The sequence below is a fragment of the Bombina bombina genome, chromosome 6 (genome assembly GCF_027579735.1).
Source record: "Bombina bombina isolate aBomBom1 chromosome 6, aBomBom1.pri, whole genome shotgun sequence".
NCBI lineage: Eukaryota > Metazoa > Chordata > Amphibia > Anura > Bombinatoridae > Bombina > Bombina bombina.
In genome coordinates, this window is record NC_069504.1 from 1,068,042,599 (window position 1) to 1,068,067,068 (window position 24,470).

Genomic DNA, 24,470 nt, shown 5'->3' on the forward strand with positions numbered 1-24,470 from the left:
ATATGTGAAAAAAAGAAAATATAGTGCAGATTGTATCATACAATGTTTTTCTTGTTCCACACGTTTGTGGGCACTGCTCTTCATCTTTCCACATCCCCAAGGATACATCTACATATGGGACTACATATGGGACTTCTGCACGGAATATCCATATAGGTCTGGGTGACTATTTTCACTTAATTTTTTCGCACAAATAATTTTTTTTTTTTCTCACCATTATTTTTTACTATTTTTTTCTATTTTTTCTATTTTTTCACTATATTTTGGATCTGAATTGCAATTCATAAGATGTTTTTCTACTGACATTCATTGACACAGTTTTATTGGATTTTTTTGAGGTTTATCACTGAGACTTTTATCCCGTTTATTTTTCAACACTTGTGAGTTTTTCGACACTTGATATTTGTTGTATTTATCACATTGATACCTTTAACTCTGTACCTAGGTCAACGCAGGAGATAGGCCACCTACCTGTGACCAGTCATTGTTTTTTACTTCTTTATGTGTTTTTATTAACTTTTATTCACCAGTCTGGTTTATTATTCTTCATGGATCCATAAGTTGGAATATATGTTTTTAGATTATGTAATAAATATCTATTTTTTATCTACCAGATTATATCATATTATCCCTTCTTTGCCTCCGGTTTGGTAGGCGCTTGGGGGATTCCCATTATACATTCAATTCCATTGGTGGTTACTAGGTATCACCTCCCCCCAAGCCTCAAGGGTATTGAGTAGGCGCTAGTCCATATCCCCATCAATACCATTGTTAGCCTGTTCTATGGTGATTTACCACCTGGGTGCAGCTTCTTTTAGCCCAGTAATGCTTTTCACAGAGTAGAACTTTCCTGTAGTATATCAGTCTGATCCTGCATATTACAGTCAGTCCAGCGCCGAAATATCAGGCAATTCCTCTCTGAACAAGGAACACAGTATCCCCAGATGATCATTTCAACCTTCATTTGGCCTTGTCAGTGAAGTGTAGCCATATTCCTCTAAGCACACTGATCAAGGAGTCCATGTCTGGTTGCCCCTTTTTTCCATAGGGAGACTAAATACATGCAGACAGAAGTGCACTCACAGGAATGAACAACTGGCTCAATACCATTGTTAGCCTGTTCTATGGCGATTTACCACCTGGGTGCAACATTTTAGCCCATCAGTTTGATCCTGCCTATTATGGTCAGTCCAGCACCAAAATATCAAGCAATTCCTCTCTGAACAAGGAGAGCAATCCCAGACGATCGTTTCAGCATTTATTTGGTCTCGTCAGTGAGGTGTAGCCATATTTCCCTAAGCACACTGAGCAAGGAGTCCACGTCTGGTTGCCCCTTTTTCCCATAGGGAGACTAAATACATACAGAGAGAAGTGCAATCACAGGAATGAACAACTGGCTCAATACCATTGTTAGCCTGTTCTATGGTGATTTACCACCTGGGTGCAACTTTTTAGCTCAGTAATGCTTTTAACAGAGTAGAACTTACCTGTAGTATATCAGTCTGATTCCGCCTATTACGGTGGTTAGTCCAGCGCCAAAATACCAGGCAAATCCTCTCTGAACAAGGAACACAGCAACCCCAGACGATCGTTTTGGCCTTCATTGGGCCTCGTCAGTGAAGTGTAGCCATATTCCTCTAAGCACATTGAGCCAGGAGTCCACGTCTGGTTGCCCCTTTTTTCCATAGGGAGACTAAATACATACAGAGAGAAGTGCACTCACAGGAACAAACAACTGGCTCAATACCATTGTTAGCCTGTTCTATGGTGATTTACCACCTTGGTGCAACTTTTTAGCCAAGTAATGCTTTTCACAGAGTAGAACTTTCCTGTAGTATATCAGTCTGATCCTGCCTATTACGGTCATTCCAGTGCCGAAATACCAGGCAATTCCTCTCTGAACAAGGAACACAGCAACCCCAGACGATCGTTTCAGCATTCATTTGGCCTTGTCAGTGAAGTGTAGCCATATTCCTATAAGCACACTGAGCAAGGAGTCCATGTCTGGTTGCCCCTTTTTCCCATAGGGAGACTAAATACATACAGTGAGAAATGCACTCACAGGAATGAACAACTGGCTCAATACCATTGTTAGCCTGTTCTAAGGCGATTTACCACCTGGGTGCAACATTTTAGCCCAGTAATGCTTTTCGCAGAGTAGAACTTACCTGAAATATATCAGTCTGATTCCGCCTATTACGGTCAGTCCAGTTTCAAAATACCAAGCAATTCCTCTCTGAACAAGGAACACAGCAATCCCAGATGATTGTTTCTGCATTTATTTGGTCTCGTTAGTGAGGTGTATCCATATTTCTCTAAGCACACTGAGCAAGGAGTCCACGTCTGGTTGCCTCTTTTTCCCATAGGGAGACTAAATACATACAGAGAGAAGTTCACTCACAGGAACGAACAATTGGCTCAATACCATTGTTAGCCTGTTCTATGGTGATTTACCACCTGGGTGCAACTTTTTAGCTCAGTAATGCTTTTCACAGAGTAGAACTTACCTGTAGTATATCAGTCTGATTCCGCCTATTATGGTCAGTCCAGCACCAAAATACCAGGCAACTCCTCTCTGAACAAGGAACACAGCAACCCCAGACGATCATTTCGGCCTTCATTGGGCCTCGTCAGTGAAGTGTAGCCATATTCCTCTAAGCAAGGAGTCCACGTCTGGTTGCCCCTTTTTCCCATAGGGAGACTAAATACATACAGAGAGAAGTGCACTCACAGGAACAAACAACTGGCTCAATACCATTGTAGCCTGTTCTATGGTGATTTACCACCTTGCTGCAACTTTTTAGCCCAGTAATGCTTTTCACAAAGTAGAACTTTCCTGTAGTATATCAGTTTGATCCCGCCTATTACAGTCAGGCCAGCACCGAAATACCAGGCAATTCCACTCTGAATAAGGAACACAGCAACCTCAGACAATTGTTTCAGCCTTCATTGGGCCTCGTCAGTGAGGTGTAGCCATATTCCTCTAAGCACACTGAGCAAGGAGTCCACATCTGGTTGTCCCTTTTTCCCACAGGGAGACTAAATACATACAGAAAGAAGGGCACTCACAGGAACAAACAACTGGCTTAATACCATTGTTAACCTGTTCTATGGCAATTTACCAATTGGGTGCAACTTTTTAGCCCAGACGATCGTTTCGCCCTTTATTGCCTAGAGGGATATGGCTGCACCTCACTGATGAGGCCCATAATAGGCCAAAACATACGTCTGGGGGTTTGCTGTTTCTCTCGTTCAGAGAGGGATTGCCTGGTATTTCAGGGCTTGACTGTACTGTGAAGTCAGGATCAGACTGATATGCTTCAGGAAAGTTATTCTCTTTGAAAGGCACATGTTGAGCAAAAAGAGGTTGCTTCTTGGGTGGTAACTAACCATAGAACAAGCTTTTATGCTATTGTTTGTTCCCAGGTTGAGTGCTTCTCTCTTTTTATTTATGCAAATTATGACATTTTGGGAAGTCTCCCTAAGTGTGATGCGGGAATCCAGACGTGGACCCGTTGCTCAGTGTACCTAGAGGGATATGGCTGCACTTCACTGACAAGGCCCACAATAGGCCGAAATGATCAGCTGAGGTTGCTTCTCAGGCCTTTGGCTTGGATCAAGTGCAGTTTTCTTTGCTTGGTCTTGGTTTGCTGCCTGGAGACCTGCTCCTTCGGCCTGGGGTCCTTTCCCTTTGGGGTTTGGGCTCCTGCTGCTATTGGGGGGGTGGCTACTCCTTAGGCGTAGAGCAACTGGGTAGTAGGGCCGTCCCCTTGGCCTTGTGGCATCGTCCCTGGACTTCAGCCACATGCTGCTTTTGGGGGGTCGCTCTGAAATCCAGCCTAAAGAGGCAATAGGGCAAATATGGCTACCAATGTGCCAAATGTTCCCCATACACTTTGGGTGTTGATTTCTGAGGACTTTCGAGAGAAGATTGGTTTGGCTCATGTCCAGCAGGTGGTTTTGGAGGGTGTTTTGAAGATGCCAAGAGCAAGTTTGCATTGTGTTCAGTCATTCCCTTCAAGAGGGATTTTTGATGTGGCTTTCACCGATGAGCATTATTTACAGACCTGCTATCAACGGACTATTGATTTGACTGCTGCTCCAGAGTTGGTTGGCATGAAATTTGTTGCCTGTGTGCAGAGGGAGAGAAGAATCCCGGTGACAGTACATATGTACAACCCTTGGGTCACTACTACTTTGATGATGTTCAAGGAGGTAGCAAGCTGAAGAATCAGTTTGGGACTTTCAATGGAAAGCGCAGGTTCTGAGTGCGGTTTGTGCCAGATGAATTAGGTATTGGTGGAAAGAAACACCCTCCACAGACTTTCGCCATTGGTGGAAATAGAGGTTTCATATGCTATGATGACATGCCTCTTTTTTGCCGTAGTTGCAACCTGTTTGGTCACATTGCTGAAAATTGCCCAGGTGCCAGATGTCGAAATTGCAGTGAGGAGGATCATCTTGTTGCCCACTGTAGTAAACGCCGGACCTGTGACCTGTGTGGGTCTTCAAGTCATCTGTGCAGGATGTGTCCTTTGATGATGTTTCAGGGGCTTGATAGAGTGAAGCCTTCCTATGCTGATGTTGCAAAAAAAACATCTTCAGTTGCAGTTGAGCCATCTGTGAATGAGGAGGAGGTCTCTGATGAGGCATTGAACTCTATATTACCTCTTTTGTGTAAGAAATCTGCAGTTGGGGTCCCTGTTGGAGAGGTGTCTGATGTTCCTGTGGTGGTTCCTGTGGCTGAGAAGGTAGAGGAAGCCCAATCTCATCTTCAGGAGGTGGATCTTGCTACATCTAATGTGATAGCTGCTTCAGATGTTCTTGAAGCCCTGTTGCCCAATTCTGTGGATGATACTGTTGCTGTTCCTGGGACAGAGAATTTTTCCTTCACTGAGTCATCTTGTGATGCTGCTCCTGATGCTGTTCTTGGTGAAGGGGAGAACATTGATTGGTCTGCTGTTGTGTCCTCTAGTTCTGAGGAGGATATGGACACTGAAGGGAAAAAATCTGCCTCCAAGCGAAAAATAGATGCGGATTCTGATGGATGGGAGAGTCCTGATTTGAATCTTCCAGTAGTTAAGGGTGCAGATCCAGATACTACAAGTGATGCTGACTCTTTAATTTCAGAGTTTCCTTCTGTCTCTACTAAAGATGTTCCTTCTGACTCAAGCCAGTGTATAGGTGACTTTTCTGATGCCTCTTCTGTTGGTTATCTAGATAAAAGAGATGTGAACCAACTTGCTGAAGTTACTGGTTATGAGGCTGGCAAGGGGGAGCCTAGGAGGTCGGAACGTCACAGAGGCAGATTTAAAGGATTTCCTTTGAGTCCTAAGAAAAAGAAAGGAAAGAAGAAGTCCCGATGTTATTTCTTTTTTTGTTTTTCTTTAATTTATTTTTGTGATGTTTCTGACCATTTCTTCCCTTAATGTCAGGTGTATGACAACTATAGCAAGGAGAGCTGCAATTTTTTAATTATTATCTGTATGTTCTGCTAATATTTTTTGTTTGCAGGAATGTGGTCTCTCTGAACATCCTAAATGTGCTGACTGGGAATATGGTCCTAAAGTATGGTCTTGTTCTTCTGATAGGAATGGGGGGGGGGGGGGGGAGTTTTGTTTAAGGGGTTTAGTTTTTCTATCCTTAATGTAGTTCATATTGTCCCAGGTCGGGTACTTTTGGTTAGTTTTAGTTTTTGTGGGACTGTTTTTCATTTGTTTAATGTATATGCGTCTCCAAATAGGGTAGAACGTTTGCTTAATTTTGAAACTTTAAAGTTTTTTCTGCCAGGTCGAGAGACAACTTTTTTGTTTGGGGATTTTAATTGTATTATTAAGAATGGGGACAGAGAGGGTGGGAGTGATTGTAGGGTGGATAGCTCAGGGAAGTTTTTACTTGATTTGCTTAAATCTTTCGGTTTGAAAGATGCCTTTGGGTCTGTTTCTTTTTCAGGGGAGGGTTTTACTTTCTTTAGTGATAGTGGTGGGATAAAATCTCGAATTGATTTTTGTTTTTTATCTAAATTTTTATGTGTGGATGATTTTCCTTTAAAGCTGATGCCCTTTACGGATCATGCCCTTTTGATGTGTAAGGTGAATTGTGATTTGAAGATCAAGTATGGTAAGGGTGTTTGGAAACTGAATGTGGATTTGTTAGAAGATGAGAAGTTTAAGCGTCAGTTTGTTTGGATGTATGAAAGGTGGCGTGAAAGAAAATGTGATTTTAGTAATGTGCTTATGTGGTGGGAATGGTTGAAGGTGGAAATAAAGAGGTTTTTTTTATTAAGAAAGGCTGTGAGAAAGCTAGAATGGAAAGGGAGTTGTATGATAAATGGTATCTGAGGTTGTTGTATTTGTATGAATTGAGAAATTGTGGTATTGATGTGCATGAGGAAATTGCTGAAGCAAGAAAGATAATTAAAAAGTGTATGCATGAAAAAAAGGAAAGAAAATTGTTTTTATGGCAAGATTGGAGAAAATGGAAACGGATGAGTCTTGTAGTAAATATTTTTTTAAGAAAGCTTTTGAAGGAAAGACTGGTTTTGTTAGTGTTTTTGATAAGGTTGAGTGTGAAGTTAATGGTATGGATGGTGTTTTGCGTGAAGTTCATGAGTTTTACAGTGAGCTGTATAAAGAAAAAACAAGAGATGTTTTATTAGAAAATGAGTTGTTGGAAAACATTGAGGTTAAGTTGGAAAAATATGATATTGATTTGTTAGAAAGGGATCTAAGTTTGGATGAGATTGCAGAGGTTGTTAGGAGTTTTAAGAATGGGAAGGTACCTGGTTGTGATGGTTTGCCTGTTGAATTTTATACTTGTTTTTGGAATTTGATTGGGGTTGATATGTTGGATGTTTGTAAGTTTGTTTTTAGAATGAATGTTTTGCCTGTTTCAATGAGGAAAGGTTTGATTGTTTTGTTATTTAAAAAGGGTGATAAGAGAGATTTGAGGAATTGGAGGCCGATTACGTTGCTGAATGTTGACTATAAGGTTATTGCAAAGGTGTTGGCAAATAGAATGCGTGGAGTGATTGTTAAGGTTGTGGGTGAAGAGCAAGTGTGTGCTGTTCCTGGGCGTCAGATTTCTGAAAGTTTGTTGTTACTACGTGATGTACTGTGGTATGTGAGGGAGAGGATGAGGTCTGTTGCTGTTGCTATTGTGGATTTTGAAAAAGCGTATGATAGGGTAGTGCATGATTTTATGTTTCATGTTTTAGAACGTTTAGGTTTTTCTGGTAAGATTATTGGATGGTTTAAATGTTTGTATAGTGATATTGTGAGTCAAGTCCAGGTTAATGGTTTTTTGACTGAGGAATTTTGTGTTAAATCTGGAGTGCGTCAAGGATGTCCTTTGTCTCCTGTGTTATTTGCATGTGTCATTGAGCCATTATTAACTAGTTTGAGGAAGGATAAATTAGTTAGAGGTGTGAGTGTTCCTGGTAGTAATGGAAGGTGTTTAAAGGTGATTGGGTATATGGATGATGTGAGTGTGGTATGTGAGACTCAGGCTGGTTTGAGGAGGGTGAAAACTTTAGTTGAATGTTTTTGTATGGCAAGTGGTTTCAGAGTTAATTGGAATAAGTGTAAAGTTAAAGTTTTTGGTAATGATAGGGAGATTGATTCCTGTGGATGGCCTGTGACTGAAGGTGCAATTGAGGTGTTGGGTGTGAAATTTGATGTGGATTTGAAAGGCTTGGAAAGTTGGGAGAATGTTTTTGATAAAGTGAGTAGAAAACTTCAGTTTTGGTCTTTAAGGACTTTATCTTTGGAAGGAAAATTGTTTGTTATTAAATCGGTTTTGATCCCTATTATGTTATATTTGGCGTTAGTTTTTCCGCCACCTGAGAGGATTTTTCGGAGAATTTTGAGAGTGTTGTTTTCTTTTTTCTGGAGTTCTGGTATGGAGCGTTTGAAAAGAGATGTTGTTGTTAAGAGTAAGAATGTTGGTGGTAAGGGTTCTCCAAATGTGGAGAGATTTTTGGCTGTGAAATATGTTAGTAGGTGTGTGGTTCTGAGTGGTAAGGATAGCATGGCTGGTTGTATGGTAAAATATGCTTGTGGAAATGTTTTAAGACGATATGGTTTATTTGAGATTGATAGAAAGAAACCGGTATGTTTTGCTGTTCCGTGGTTTTATGTAAGGGTGGAATGTTGGATTAAAAAATATGGTTTGGAGAATGTTAGTAGGGAGATGTGGTGTGCAAACAGAATGGTGTTGAAAATGTTGGAGAAGAAGGAAGGTCTTGAGTTGATTGGGGGTTTGAATGAAAATGAATGTGTGTTGGTATGGAAAAATGTGTGTAATAAGTATTTGATGAATAGGCAGAAAGATATTAGTTGGATGAGTGTGCATAAGTGTTTGCCAACAAGGGATTTTCAGAGAATGCGTCGTTTAGTGGCTTCAGAAGTGTGTCCTAGAGATGGTTGTTTTCAAAGCGAGAGTGTTATTCATTTGTTTTGGAATTGTGAGTATGCTAGGGATGTTTGGAGAAGTTTGAAAAGGATGATTAAGGGTTTGACTGGAGTGCAGTTTTTTACTTTTAATATGATGATGTATGGTTTGTGTGGAAGTGGTGTGGAAAAGGAGAAAGCAAGATTGATATGGTTGTTGGCATGTTGTGTGAAGGAGGTGTTGTGGGATGTGCGTAATATTTTGATTTTTAAGAAAGAGGTAGTTACTGTAGGTAATTGTGTGGGTATGATCCGTGGGAAGTTGTTTTTGTATTTTTCTTTTGATAGGAGGCGATATGGGGAATTAGATTCTGAAGGCATCTGGAAGACAAAGAAGTGGAAGGATTAAATTATTTAGGTTTTTTTTTTTTTTTCCTCCAGTTTGTTTTTGTCTGTATTTGAAATATGTTTAATTTTATTTTGTGTGATTATTTAAGTTTAATGTTTGCATTTTGATTTTTTTTCTGATGACAAAAATTTGGGTCAATATTTCAGTTTTGTAACAAGAGATTTTTTGTTTGCATTTGTTATTATGATTTTATTTTGTATATATGCATATATGATTATTTTTCTAATAAAAGAATTACGAAATGTACGACTGGGGTTTTGCTGTTTCTCTTGTTCAGAGGGGGATTGCCTGGTATTTTGGGGCTGGACTGTACTGTTAATTCAGGATCAGACTGATATGCTTCAGGAAAGTTATTCTCTGTGAAAGGCACATGTTGAGCAAAAAGAGGCTGCTTCTTGGGTGGTAACTAGCCATAAAACAAGCTATTATGCTGTTGTTCATTCCCAGGTTGAGCGCTTCTCTCTTTTTATTTATACCTTACATATATATCTAAAGATATGGAACTTTCCATACAGAATCTGTCAACAATGATTAGTCACTGTGTTTGTATCTACAAGCTTTTAACAGCCTTATGACCTTAACTATAAGAGATCTATGAGTCTATAAAGAAGCTCACTCCTACAAACTAATACAGATTGCAGTGGATTATCTGTAGCCCAATGCATCAAGCAGATAATACCATTACAGCACTAGTACAACTGCATCATCAGATACCACATTTTATATATAATCAAGTAGAGCTTGCAGAGGCTAATGTACAAATAACCTGTAAGAGGGGCACACATTACAGGAGTTAAAACGTATTATAGTTTGCAAGAATATAACAATCAGCATCAGACTAAAATGTCATCAAATATATATACGCAATATATACACAAATATATATACTTGTACAAATATACGCAGACAAAATACACACAGACACCCATAAACATAAATCCATACACGCAAATAGACAAATACAGACACTGATAAAAAATAACATATACTACAGAGGCGCACAAATAAACACATATACAAAGAAGGCAAATATACTGTGGATTTCTATTTCTTTAAAGCTAATTTATAGTTTTTTTCACTTGCTCCCCTCAAGATTTATTAAATCATGTTTACATTTCTTACTCTTAAGTGTTGGGATGTGTTTACAAGATTTTTAAGAAATTGATTTAACTTATTTCACTGCAAACTGCAATATCCCCTGGCAGTGAAATCGTTAAAAAGTGCTTAGAGACAAAACGGCAGGGTGAGGGAGGTAGTATTACCCTGCTTACGACCTACAACCTTTTTAGATACGCAGAAGCAGTAATTGTAATGTGTGTAGAAGATATAGCAGCAGAAAAAAATTAACTAGCAAGGGGAATACATCTTACGCTCTCAATTGCTTGTGGTCTGCCTGTCAGCACTGAACAGTCTGCTTGAATGTTAAGCTACTGGGGAGATGTTTGCTCTGTATTCAGTGAGGAATCAGAGAGTATAAATAAACTAATCACCTTAGCTGACGCAGGAAAAGTAAAAGCTATGAGAGCAGGCACACACTCAACTTTTCCTCCAAGCTTAGATGTGGGGTTGGCATCTGATAGCTAGACAGGCCCCTCCGCTATGTTTCAAAATAACGTTTTTCTCCCCATACACGGTACAATCTTACCTCCAGAGACAAGAGTTGATGCATCGGTGGGCGGGGTTAAATCTTTTTCCCGGTAGCTTATTCAATTTCTTATAGGACAATGGTATGGTCCATTAGCAGGTCCCTTCTTCCCAGAAGAATGTGCTCGTGGAGAAGAAGAGGGAGGCCAGAGGGGTGGTGAATATACAACGTTAGTGATGAGTATGTGACTATGTGACATCACACTGTGGAGGCGGACCATAGGAGTTACTTAGGCAGGCAAGGCAACGATGCCTGCGAGTCATTAACAGCAGCTTGTTTGAAAACTTACAAGTAACTATGCAGCTGCTCAGGTGTCTGGCTAGCTGCTGTTGAGTGTTTCACCATTGCTCCCTCCTTGCCTGCTCCCTGTCACTGGTTTCACTGAGCACACCGCACCCACTATAGCGCATCCCTGGCTGTGCAGTAGCTTTCCTTGCGCCCCGGGCAGTTGCCCGCATCGCCCACCCCTAGAAATGGCCCTGACAGTAACCATAGAAGTAAAATAGACAAGGGGTATTTACATGCAAACAGCATTGTTTTCTCCACTGAATATTCACTACACAATCTGTAGTATTAAAAAACATTTGGGTGTGTTGAAAGGAGATGATATTCTACAACCTTTAATAAAAGATTGTAAATTTATAGCAAAGAAACCACCTACCCTAGCTTTGAAATTGTCGCCTAGCTTAGTTACTTCAAATCTAACTCAGATATCTACATGGCTTTGAGGCAAGGGTAATTTTAGATCACATCTCACAAATTTTCTAACATTTGATACTATGGACTTTGCAAAAATGTTTTATAGTAATATCACAGGAGAATCCTTTGAGATATTTTTATATGCAATGTGTCTTACTGAGTACATGGTATATTTATTGGATTGCCAATTATGTGGAGCTCAATATGTGGTCCAATCAACCAGAGCCCTCAGATCCCGTGCTAGAGAGCACTTAAGGGATTTTAAAAACTTTAATAAGGATTCTGCAGTGGCCAAGCATTTTAATTCTATACATTTTACAAATGTCCCCCAATTTAAAATAAGGGTTATAGACATAGCCAGGATCCCACAAAGAGGTGGAGATAAGGCTAAGATTCTTGACAAGAAAGAATTATTTTGGATCTATAAACTCAGAACAAAACCCTGATACTTCGTAGAATAAAATGTATATTATCTACTAATATAACAAACTGGGGCAATTCCAATTTCATAACACTGTCTTTATAATAAACTCATAATAAGATTATAAAGATCTTTTATTGGGGATTGTAAGAAGATCAGAGCTTTATATAGAGGCACTATTCTTATATCTCTTTCAATATTAATATAGCAGCACCAATTGTATAAGGCATTTCATGTAACATTGTTTCAAAAAAATGAGTCTTGATACTGTAATAATCCTGTTTTTTTCAGCATGCAGTACTTATTAAGTTTGCATAACACTGTGAAGCAATGTAACATATTATCAATATGAATAGCTTAGGTATATTACTTAACTGATGCCTGGTACTTTTGCGCTGTTTTTGTTCCAATAATATTTGAGTTTGTTTTTTTCTATTACAAGTATTTACTATTAGTAATATTTTTTTTTTATCTTCTTATGTAGCCATATTGTCACTTTCTACAAGTATTGACTAAATGTTTTTATTTGCCCACTACATTGTGAGGGCGTTACAACCGCGACTTTGATGAATGTCTATACGACAGTGGCTGCTGTTGACGTCAGTTTTGACTCACGGTTTGATTGTTTGTCTAGCGTTCAACTGTAGTGGCGCTTTTACTTGTGCTCAAAGTCTATGAGTAAGCGCCTCACGGCATGAAAGGCGTAAGACAGTTGAGCCCTCTTCATCGTGTCTGTGTATCTTTTTTATTGTTGGAATAAAGATGTCTGTTTTTTTGCTGTTGCTCAGTAGTGTTTTTTCTTTGCTTTCACTACTGACGTGTGGTCTGTCCACCGCTTTGCTACCGGCTCCACTCCACCTCGTTTTGGCTTGACCTGTTTCTCACACTCACAGAGGTTCTCTTGTAGCGGTATTCATCTCTTTTTAAGGTATATTCAGTGACTCTCGTGTGGCAAAGTGACCATGTCATGGTTAACCCTATGCCAGATCTTAGTATCTTCCCTGGGGTTTCCATCCACTGTGATACAAAAAGAGAAAAACAATCCCATAGCCCCAAAACAAGGCCCCATGGAATAGACAAATATGTCCCACATGTGTCCTTCAAGAACTACAGACTCTACCAAATTTGTGCCCCACAATTTTCAGTCAACAGTCCCTTTGCAAACATGCTTCAACACCACTCCACTTCACCAAAGAATCTGCTACTTGGTCTCTGGAAAGGCTCATATCCTGCTCAGTGGAGTCCAGCTGCTCCACCCCAGGCAGTAACAGAAAACTATGTAACCTCTTACTCTCTCATGCACCCCACAGATGAGATGCCTACTGCATCATTCTTTCCTGCAAATCACTGTAGCGGGAAACTAATCTCTACTCCTTTGTAAGTACCTCCAGAATCTCCAGTTCGTTACGTTTGCCATCAGTATGGGATTCCTCCTGTTTACAAGAGTCTGCTGGTCATTGACTGGCAAAGATCTCACTTTGTTCCCCTATGCATATCTCCATATCTTGTCCACATTGCAGTAAGTAACATGCTGGAGAGTTCACTTCCACCAGTCCTTTCACAGACTCTAAATTCAAAGTCCTCCAACATTGCCTTCAGCATTATGTAGAGCTCCTCCATATTCGTACTTAGTATAGGTAAGGTAACTGCTTATACGAGTACAATATACAATATACAGACAGTTTTAAGATGGTATAACAAAACAGGCTTTAAGCAATGGTAGAACAAAATACTCCCCTTAAAGTACAACTGCTGCCTTCCCTCAGTCTCTCCCAATGACACTGGGAGTAGGATATGGATTTGGAAGTAGGTGGGGCAGGTTTAGGGGGTTTAAGCCTTTTATTCACTCTAGAGAAAAATGCATTGTAGCGTTGAAACGTGTTGAGCTGTTTTATATTAAACACTGTTCCTAAGACCTAAGGACTTTTGTTTTTTCCTTTTTTGACATCGCTGACACCAGAAATTTATACTTGTGAGTATACTACACGTATACACCTGAATTTTGTGTATATACATCATGGAAGTTTTCTACTCCTAGTGCACCTGTGAAATTCTACTACCTCAAGGGTCGTGAGGATCCTATTTGCAAAGAAAGAATCCCTTAAACCTGCTCCACCTACTACCGAATTCACAACTGCTTTCAAGAGAAATGTACAACTCACACTCGGCGTTAAGATACGGCAGTGACCTGAAGGTATTCTGCTGGGGGGGGGTCAGTGGAACCCCTAAACCGCCGTCCCCCCACATCGCAATCACTAATAAAATGTATTACCCCTAAACCGCCATCCCCCCACAACACAAAGTACATAATAAAACCTAATAACCCCTAAACCGCCATCCCCCTACAACACAAAGTACATAATAAACCAAATAACCCCTAAACCGCCATCCCCCACAACGCAAAGTACATAATAAACCTAATAACCCCTAAATCACCATCCCCCACAATGCAAAGTACATAATAAACCTAATAACCCCTAAACTGCCATGCCCCACAACGCAAAGTACCTAATAAACCTAATAACCCCTAAACCGCCATCCCCTCACAACGCAAAGTACATAATAGACTTAATAACCCCTAAAACCCAATCCCCCCACAAAGCAAAGTACATAATAAACCTATTAACCCCTAAACCATCACCCCCCACAAATTATTAAAAGTGGGGCGATGGCGGTTTAAGGGTTATTAGGTTTATTATGTATTTTGCGTTGTGGAGGGATGGTGGTTTAGGGGTTTTGAATGGCGTTTTGACTTGTCGGTTTATTATTTTCTTTCATGGTCGATTTTTACGTGTGGATTCAACATTTTAAAAAAACTACTCTTTATTTTTAACTTACACGTGCAATATACTGGTAACTGGAGACACCAGAAATAGGGTAGTTGCGCATATTTCTGAACCTCGCCAGTTTTATCCGGCTTACTCCAGTATATAATTTGACGGTGTGTGTTATGTGATTTACCCGATGTGCAAGGTCAACTTACGAGCGACGTGGTTTTCAGCAGTTGCGCTGAAAAATACGCAACATATGTGATCATGCCCAAAATATATATATTTCAGTACAGACTGATTTTAGACAGCAAAATCTTCAAAGCTGGAGCAGCAAACAAAACTGCGACCAATTATGGCCACCACCCGGAAGTTCCCTGTGTTTTCTTTTTATTATAAATCTTATCATCCTAATTTTTTAATGTTCTTTGTTTTATTACATTGCTCTATTTATCTGTATTGCTAATTCAAAACTATCTACTGTATTATTTAACTATCATGTTTAATTAATTCTTTTCTTTTTCATATGTTTTGTTTTTAGAGAGAGAAGAAAAATACAATTATTGTACAACAATATGACCAACAAAGGGAAAACAGAAATAAAACAAACCTAGCAAATAGAGGTGTTAGTCTACTGAACATCAGTCATCTTATGGTCATTTCTTCTTCAGTTTTAAGCAGTGCAGTGGTATGTACCCATCTGATCTTGCTGTTTTGTATTGTTGCTGAACAGTTGTGCAGAATAAGTTTTTTTCTTGAAGCACAGTGTACTGCACACACATACAGCAAATTTTTTCACTCTTGGGACCAGGTAATTATATCATTTTCTTTATTTTTGTGTTGAACAGGTTTAGCTTATAGGTATATAGCAGTAGGGCATAGCTGTGTGACTAACTGCACAGTTTGCTGCAAATATGTTTGCACTCTGGGGACCAAGAAATTATATTTTTTCTTTAGTGTTAAAGAGTTGAAAAGTTTGATGCTTAAATGAATAATAGCAGTGTGATATTTGTAGTTATTTATATAATAGGCCAGCTGCCTTGGTCAAAGAAAAAAATGTAGTTTCACCCTTTCACCTGCACTAATAGGAGAATTAATGCGGCAGATCCCAGAGCTTACGTTAAAGGAGAAAAGGAGATTGCATCTTCTCAAGTGTGCTAACCCGACATGAAAATATGAATATTTAACATTCCAATGTTCTCCACATAGCAGAATGTGTTTTATGTATTCATAAATACATATTTCTACATATATCTAAATGTTTTTTTGGTGAAAAAAATAAATAAATATATAATTATTTATACTGTATATAAAAAAACACAAAAGAGAGGAGCTCAACTGGGAATGGATGGAATGGATGGTGCCCAATGGCCCACTCTATGGGATGGTCCCCACCCAGCCTCTTTCTGCTCAATCTGTGCTTTTCACAGATGAGAAATTTCCTGTATTATATTAGTCTGATCCCATCCAAAAGGACAGTCCAGCCCCAAAATACCAGCCAATTCTCATCTGAACAAAGGATTTGTACAGCCAACCCCATACGTACGTTTTAGCCTATATGGGCCTCGTCAGTGGAGGTGCAACAATATCCCTCTATGCACAGTAAGCAAGGGGTCCACTACTGGTTCCCCCCATTAACCTTAAGGAGACTAAAAACACAAAAGAGAGGCGCTCAACTGGGAATGGATGGATTGTCAGTATATAACAGGGTTAGAAATATAATTTATTTATTATTATTCTTTAAAATAACCTCCAATTAAAATGTATATCTGAAACAATTGAAATTAATATTTATTCCTAAATTCTAGAGATTAGTTAAATTTATAAACACATTGAAATATATTAAGTAGAGACTAGCGTATGAATCAATTATACACGTTTATTCCGTTATAATATTCTTTACAAAATAAACCAAACATATATCTCTAAAATGAACCTTACTTACAATAAACACCACGCAAGAGAATCCCAGCTCAGTCTATATTTATCCAGCTTAGTTCACTCTCAGAATGTGGACTATTAGCTTAACAATGCTTAGTTAAACAATATAACAAAATACTTTAACATCCAATCGATATGCCAATTTATCTGAGCTGAAATAACCTCTTATCTAGCCACCATACAACAAGTTTTAAAATATATCACAATAGCTACAAATTACTTAATACACCAGAGACATTTAACTGCAATAATAAACCTGACTTAAAGATATAAAATACAGAAAACCTTTTTCTAGCAAGTAAAATTATTTAGCATTAATGTGATTAGTTAAAACTACACAGGACTATGGATATAAATTTAAAATACCAATTGTGCTCTTTAAATTACCAGCTGCAATCTAACTGTAGCAACAAAATACCTTTGATTTAAATATAAAAGTATGAAACAACCTTTTATACGTTACAAGATCACCAGTTTGAGAATTCAGTTAATATTCAAATATGTTTATCGTCATATGTCTTGGGGGAATTATGCACATTTGTAAGAGAATTAATCTTGATAGTCTCTTATCCACAAAGAGTGTCCCAACGTATTTGTCTTATAGAAAACTGTGTTTGCACATTGGTCTCTTCAGCCAAGTTCTTTTTTTCTGTGTGCAGTCAGTTTTTTTGTCTGAGACCAAACTCCTCCCCATTTCTTAATCATTTGATAGATTTGGATACGCTCTTTTCTCTGATTGGCTACTGGGAAATGCCATTTTTAACAGCCAAATATTTTTTGGTTGTAATACTGGATTTAGGCCATCAGGGGCAGCAGACAAAGACAAACATTTTCATTTTCAACACTGCTAACAGCTTAATATCGGCTAGATTACGAGTCTTGCGTTAGCCTTAAAAAGCAGCGTTGCCCGGTCCCAACGCTGCTTTTTAACGCCCGCTGGTATTACGATTCTTGAATATACAGGTGTACCGCTCACTTTTTTGGCCAGACTCGGAAATACCGCAAATCCACTTATGTCAATTGCGTATCCTATATTTTCAATGGGACTTGCATAGCGCCAGTATTACGAGTCTGACCAAAAGTGAGCGGTAAACCCTCTCCTGTCAAGCCTGGTACCGCATTTTAAAGTCACAATGCCGTAGCATAAAACTCTTAACTAAAGTGCTAAAAAGTACACTAACACCCCTAAACTACCTATTAACCCCTAAACCGAGGCCCCCCCACATCGCAAAACACTAAAATAAAATTTTTAACCCTAATCTGCCGAACCGGACATCGCCGCCACTATAATAAATATATAAACCCCTAAACCGCCGCACTCCTGCATCGCAAACATTAGTTAAATATTTTTAACCCCTAATCTGCCAGCCCTAACATTGCCGCCACCACCTACCTACATTTATTAACCCCTAATCTGCCGCCCCTTATGTCGCCGCCACTATAATAAAGTTATTAACCCCTAAACCTAAGTCTAACCCTAACCCTAACACCCCCTAACTTAAATATAATTTAAATAAATCTAAATAAAATTACTACAATTAACTAAATTATTCATTTTTAAAACTAAATACTTACCTATAAAATAAACCCTAAGCTAGCTACAATATAACTAATAGTTACATTGTATCTAGCTTAGGGTTTATTTTTATTTTACAGGCAACTTTGTATTTATTTTAACTATGTATTATATATATGTATTTTAACTATGTACAATAGTTATTAAATAGTTATTAACTATTTAATAACTACCTAGTTAAAATAAATACAAAAGTACCTGTAAAATAAAACCTAACCTAAGTTACAATTACACCTAACACTACACTATAATTAAATTAATTACCTAAATTAAATACAATTAATTACAATTAAATAAAATTATCTAAAGTACAAAAACCCCCAATAAATTACAGAAAATAATAAAATAATTACAAGATTTTTAAACTAATTGCACCTAATCTAATCCCCCTAACAAAATAATAAAGCCCCCCAAAATAAAAAAGCCCTACCCTACACTAAATTACAAATAGCCCTTTAAAGGGCCTTTTGTGGGGCATTGCCCCAAAGTAATCAGCTCTTTTACCTGTAAAAAAAAGTACAATCCCCCCCCCAACATTAAAACCCACCACCCACAAAAACAACCCTACTCTAAAACCCACCCAATTCCCTCTTAAAAATAATAACACTAACCCCCTGAAGATCACCCTACGTCTTCACCCAACCGGGCAGAAGTCCTCAACGAAGCCAGGAGAAGTCTTCATCCAACCGGGCAGAAGTGGTCCTCCAGACTGGCAGAAGTCTTCATTAGTGATGTCGTGAATTGTTCGCCGGCGAATAGTTCCCGGCGAACATAGCTTGTTCGGGTTTGCCGCGGCGGGCGAACATATGCAATGTTCGATCCGCCCCCTATTAGTCATCATTGAGTAAACTTTGACCCTGTATCTCACAGTCTGCAGACACATTCCAGCCAATCAGCAGCAGACATTCCCTCCCAGACCCTCCCAGCTCCTGGAAAACAGCCATTTTAGATTCATTCGGAAGCTGCATTCTTAGTGAGAGGAGGGACAGTGTAGCTGCTGGTGATTTTATAGGCAAATTGATAGCTAGGCTAGTGTATTTAGTATCCACTACAGTCCTGAAGGACTCATCTGATCTCTGCTGTAAGGACAGCACCCCAAAAAGCCCTTTTTAGGGCTAGAACATAATTTTTTTTCCTGTGTAATCTAATTGCAGTTGCTTGCCTGCCAAGCCACTTGCCCAGTGCCACCACTCATATCTGGTGTAACAGTAGTGTAAATAATTAAAAAAAAAAAAAAACTTTTTTGACTGTGAAACATAAGTCTGCTAGTGTAATCTAATTGCAGTTGCCTGCCTGCCAGCGTGTGTGCCAGGCCCACTTGCCCAGTGCCACCACTCATATCTGGTGTAACAGTAGTGTAAATAATTTAAAAAGAAAAAACTTTTTTGACTGTGAAACATCAGTCTGCTAGTGTAATCTAATTGCAGTTGCCTGCCTGCTAGCGTGTGTGCCAGGCCCACTTGCCCAGTGCCACCACTCATATCTGGTGTAACAGTAGTGTAAATAATTTAAAAAAAAAACTTTTTTGACTGTAAAACATCAGTCTGCTAGTGTAATCTAATTGCAGTTGCCTGCCTGCCAGCGTGTGTGCCAGGCCCACTTGCCCAGTGCCCCCACTCATATCTGGTATAACAGTAGTGTAAATAAAAAATTTTTAAAATCGTTTTTGACTGTGAAACATCAGTCTGCTAGTGTAATCTAATTGCAGTTGCCTGCCTGCCAGCGTGTGTGCCAGGCTCACTTGCCCAGTGACACCACTCATATCTGGTGTAACAGTAGTGTAAATTTAAAAAAAAAAACTTTTTTGACTGTGAAACATCAGTCTGCTTGTGTAATCTAATTGCAGTTGCCTGGCTGCCAGCGTGTGTGCCAGGCCCACTTGCCCAGTGCCACCACTCATATCTGGTGTAACAATAGTGTAAATTTAAAAAAAAAAACTTTTTTGACTGTGAAACATCAGTCTGCTTGTGTAATCTAATTGCAGTTGCCTGCCAGCGTGTGTGCCAGGCCCACTTGCCCAGTGCCACCACTCATATCTGGTGTAACAGTAGTGTAAATAATTTAAAAAAAAAACTTTTTGGACTGTGAAACATCAGTCTGCTAGTGTAATCTAATTGCAGTTGCCTGCCTGCCAGCATGTGTGCCAGGCCCACTTGCCCAGTGCCACCACTCATATCTGGTGTAACAGTAGTGTAAATAATTTAAAAAAAACAAAACTTTTTGGACTGTGAAACATCAGTCTGCTAGTGAAATCTAATTGCAGTTGCCTGCCAGCATGTGTGCCAGGCCCACTTGCCCAGTGCCACCACTCAAATCTGGTGTAACAGTAGTGTAAATAATTTAAAAAAACAAAACTTTTTTGACTGTGAAACATCAGTCTGCTAGTGTAACTTTTTTGACTCTGAAACATCAGTCAGCTAGTGTAATCTAATTGCAGTTGCCTGTCTGCTAGCGTGTGTGCCAGGCCCACTTACCCAGTGCCACCACTCATATCTGGTGTAACAGTAGTGTAAATAATTTAAAAAAACAAAACTTTTTTGACTGTGAAACATCAGTCTGCTAGTGTAACTTTTTGGACTGTGAAACATCAGTCTGCTTGTGTAATCTAATTGCAGTTGCCTGCCTGCCAGCGTGTGTGCCAGGCTCACAGCGTATACTGTGCCCACTTGCCCAGTGCCACCACTCATATCTGGTGTAACAGTAGTGTAAGTGTACATTTAAAAAAATAAAAACTTTTTGTACTGTCAAACATCAGTCTGCTTTTTTGTGTCAGGCTCACAGCTTATACTGGGCCCACTTGCCCAGTGCCACCACTCATATCTTGTGTAATAGTAGTGTAAGTGTACATTTAAAAAAATAAAAACTTTTTGGACTGTGAAACATCAGTCTGCCTTTTTGTGTCAGGCTCACAGTGTATACTGTGCCCACTTGCCCAGTGCCACCACTCATATCTTGTTTAATAGTAGTGTAAGTGTACATTTAAAAAAATAAAAACTTTTTGGACTGTGAAACATCAGTCTGCTTTTTTGTGTCAGGCTCACAGCGTATACTGTGCCCACTTGCCCAGTGCCACCACTCATATCTTGTTTAATAGTAGTGTAAGTGTACATTTAAAAAAAACAAAACTTTTGGGATTGTGAAACATCAGTCTGCTTTTTTGTTTCAGGCTCACAGCGTATACTGTGCCCACTTGCCCAGTGCCACCATTCATATCTTGTTTAATAGTAGTGTAAGTGTACATTTAAAAAAAAAAAACTTTTGGGATTGTGAAACATCAGTCTGCTTTTTTGTGTCAGGCTCACAGCGTATACTGTGCCCACTTGCCCAGTGCCACCACTCATATCTTGTTTAATAGTAGTGTAAGTGTACATTTAAAAAAAAAAAAACTTTTTGGACTGTGAAACATCAGTCTGCTTTTTTGTTTCAGGCTCACAGCGTATACTGTGCCCACTTGCCCAGTGCTACCACTCATATCTTGTTTAATAGTAGTGTAAGTGTACAATTAAAAAAAATGACAGGCAGAGGCAGGCCACCCCGCAGGTGCCGCCGTGGTCATGGTGCTGTGATTCCCTTTGGCCATAGAATAATGCCCAGTGTTCAGAGGCCACGTCCCATGAACTCGAAAAATCCTGAGGAAATGGTTGACTTTTTAACACAGGACATCCAATCTTCTATAGCTTCCGCTCCGAACCTTGACGCACCATCCTCCTCCAGCTTATCTTCGGGCACCTCTCAAGTTACCACTCACCCGCCTGCCGCCGCCACCAACACTAGCACCACAGCCGCTTCACTTGATGTGTCAGAGGAGTTATTTACACATCAGTTGGAAGAAATGAGTGATGCGCAACCATCATTGACAGAGGATGTAGATAACAGTGATATGTCTCAGTCAGGCAGCATTACAGACATGGATGTACGGTGTGATGATGATGATGATGTTGTACCCGCTGCTGCTTCCTTTGTTGATTTGTCAGATACAAGTGAAGCGGTTGATGATGATGATGCGTCCGTGGATGTCACGTGGGTGCCCGCTAGAAGAGAAGAAGAACAGGGGGAAAGTTCAGATGGGGAGACAGAGAGGAGGAGGAGGAGACGAGTTGGAAGCAGGGGGAGGTCGTCGCAAGGAGCTAGTGGCACAGTCAGACAGCATGCATCGGCACCCGGGGTCAGCCAGACAGCACGCCAATCAACGCATGCTGTTGCCATCACCAGAATGCCGTCATCGCAGAGCTCAGCAGTGTGGCATTTTTTTTGTGTGTCTGCCTCTGACAACAGTGATGCCATTTGCAACCTGTGCCAAAAGAAACTGAGTCGTGGGAAGTCCAACACCCACCTAGGTACAACTGCTTTGCAAAGGCACATGATCGCACATCACAAACGCCGATGGGATCAACACATGAGAAGAAGCAGCACACAAACTCAAAGCCGCCATCCTCCTCCTGGTCCAGCATCTTCAGCCACATCAACCACTGCTGTCCTCCTTGCCCCCTCTCAACCATCCGCCACTCCATCTCTCTTACGGAGCAGTTCCTGCTCATCTGCCCACAGTCAGGTGTCTGTCAAGGACATGTTTGAGCGTAAGAAGCCAATGTCACAAAGTCACCCCCTTGCCCGGCGTCTGACAGCTGGCTTGTCTGAACTCTTAGCCCGCCAGCTTTTACCATACAAGCTGGTGGAGTCTGAGGCATTCAAAAAATTTGTAGCTATTGGGACACCGCAGTGGAAGGTACCCGGCTGAAATTTCTTTTCACAAAAGGCAATTCCCAACCTGTACTCGATTGTGCGAAAGGAAGTAATGGCATGTCTGGCACACAGTGTTGGGGCAAGGGTCCATATGACCACTGATAGCTGGTCTGCAAAGCATGGTCAGGGCAGGTATATCACCTACACTGCGCATTGGGTAAACCTGCTGACGGCTGCCAAGCATGGAATGCGTGGCTCTGCAGAGGAGGAGTTGGTGACACCGCCACAACTTGCAGGCAAGCCTGCTGCCACCTCCTCTACTCCTCCTACTCCATCCTCTTCCATAACCTCCTCGGCTGAGTCCTCTTCTGCTGCTGCGTCTTGCTCCACATGAACGGCACCCCCCCAGCTCCGCAGGTACTAGTCCACATCCCGGATATGGCAGTGTCATGCCGTCTTGGGGTTGACTTGCCTGAAAGCAGAGAGTCACACCGGACCAGCACTCCTGTCCACCCTGAACGCACAGGTGGATCAGAGGCTGACTCCGCACCAACTGGAGATTGGCAAAGTGGTTTCTGACAACGGAAGTAATTTGGTGGCGGCATTGAAATTGGGCAACTTGACACATGTGCCGTGCATGGCACATGTGTGTAATCTGATCGTACAACGCTTTGTGCATAAGTACCCAGGCTTACAGGACATCCTGAAGCAGGCCAGGAAGGTGTGTGGCCATTTCAGGCGTTCCTACATGGCCATGGCGCACTTCCGATATCCAGCGGCGAAACAACATGCCAGTGAGGCGCTTGATTTGTGACAGACCGACATGTTGGAATTCAACACTCCTAATGTTCGACCGCCTGCTCCAACAAGAAAAAGCCGTTAACGAGTATTTGTATGACTGGGGTGCTAGGACAGCCTCTGCGGAGCTGGGAATTTTTTTGCCAAGTTACTGGGCGCTCATGCGCAATGCCTGGAGGCTCATGCTTCCTTTTGAGGAGGTGACAAACCTAGTCAGTCGCACCAAAGGCACCATCAGCGACATCATACCATTTGTTTTCTTCCTGGAGCGTGCCCTGCGAAGAGTGCTGGATCAGGCCGTAGATGAGCATGAAGAGGAAGAGTTGTGGTCACCATCACCACCAGAAACAGCCTTATCAGCATCGCTTGCTGGACCAGCGGCAACGCTGGAAGAGGATTGTGAGGAAGAGGAGTCAGAGGAGGAATGTGGCTTTGAGGAGGAAGACCAACCAAAAAAGGCATCCCAGGGTGCTCGTTGTCACCTACCTGGTACCTGTGGTGTTGTACGTGGCTGGGGGGAATAAGATACCTTCAGTGACATCACTGTGGACGAGGAACGGGACATGAGTAGCTCGACATCCAACCTTGTGCAAATGGGGTCTTTCATGCTGTCGTGCCTGTTGAGAGACCTTCTTATAAAAAAGCTGAAGGAGAACGACCTGTACTGGGTGTCCACACTACTAGACCCCCGGAATAAGCATAAAGTGCCAGAAATGTTACCAAATTACCACAAGTCGGAAAAGATGCAGCATTTCCAAAATAAATTAAAAAGTATGCTTTACACAGCGTATAAGGGTGATGTCACAGCACAACGTGAATCTAACAGGGGAAGAGCTGAAAGTAATCCTCCGACTCCCACGACCACGCCGGCAAGGACAGGACGCTTTACAGATGTGTTGTTGATGGAGGACATGCAGAGCTTTTTAACTCCTATGCATCGCCACAGCCCTTCGGGGTCCACCCTCAGAGAACGACTCGACCGACAGGTAGCAGACTACCTCACCTTAACTGCAGATCTCGACACTCTGAGGAGCGATGAACCCCTTGACTACTGGGTGTGCAGGCTTGACCTGTGGCCTGAGCTATCCCAATTTGCAATAGAACTTCTGGCCTGCCACCCTTCAAGTGTCCTGTCAGAAA

The 24,470-nt window shown here is 40.8% G+C and overlaps 1 long non-coding RNA gene across 1 annotated transcript in view; it reads left to right on the forward strand.

The window, feature by feature from the left end:
• The window catches only part of LOC128664179 (uncharacterized), a 51,735-nt gene that overhangs the window by 14,576 nt on the left and 12,689 nt on the right, over positions 1 to 24,470 (forward strand). Inside the window, exon 2 of the long non-coding RNA XR_008402927.1 lies at positions 14,874 to 15,020. This is a non-coding gene — a long non-coding RNA (uncharacterized LOC128664179). The remainder of the gene's footprint in view (positions 1 to 14,873; positions 15,021 to 24,470) is intronic.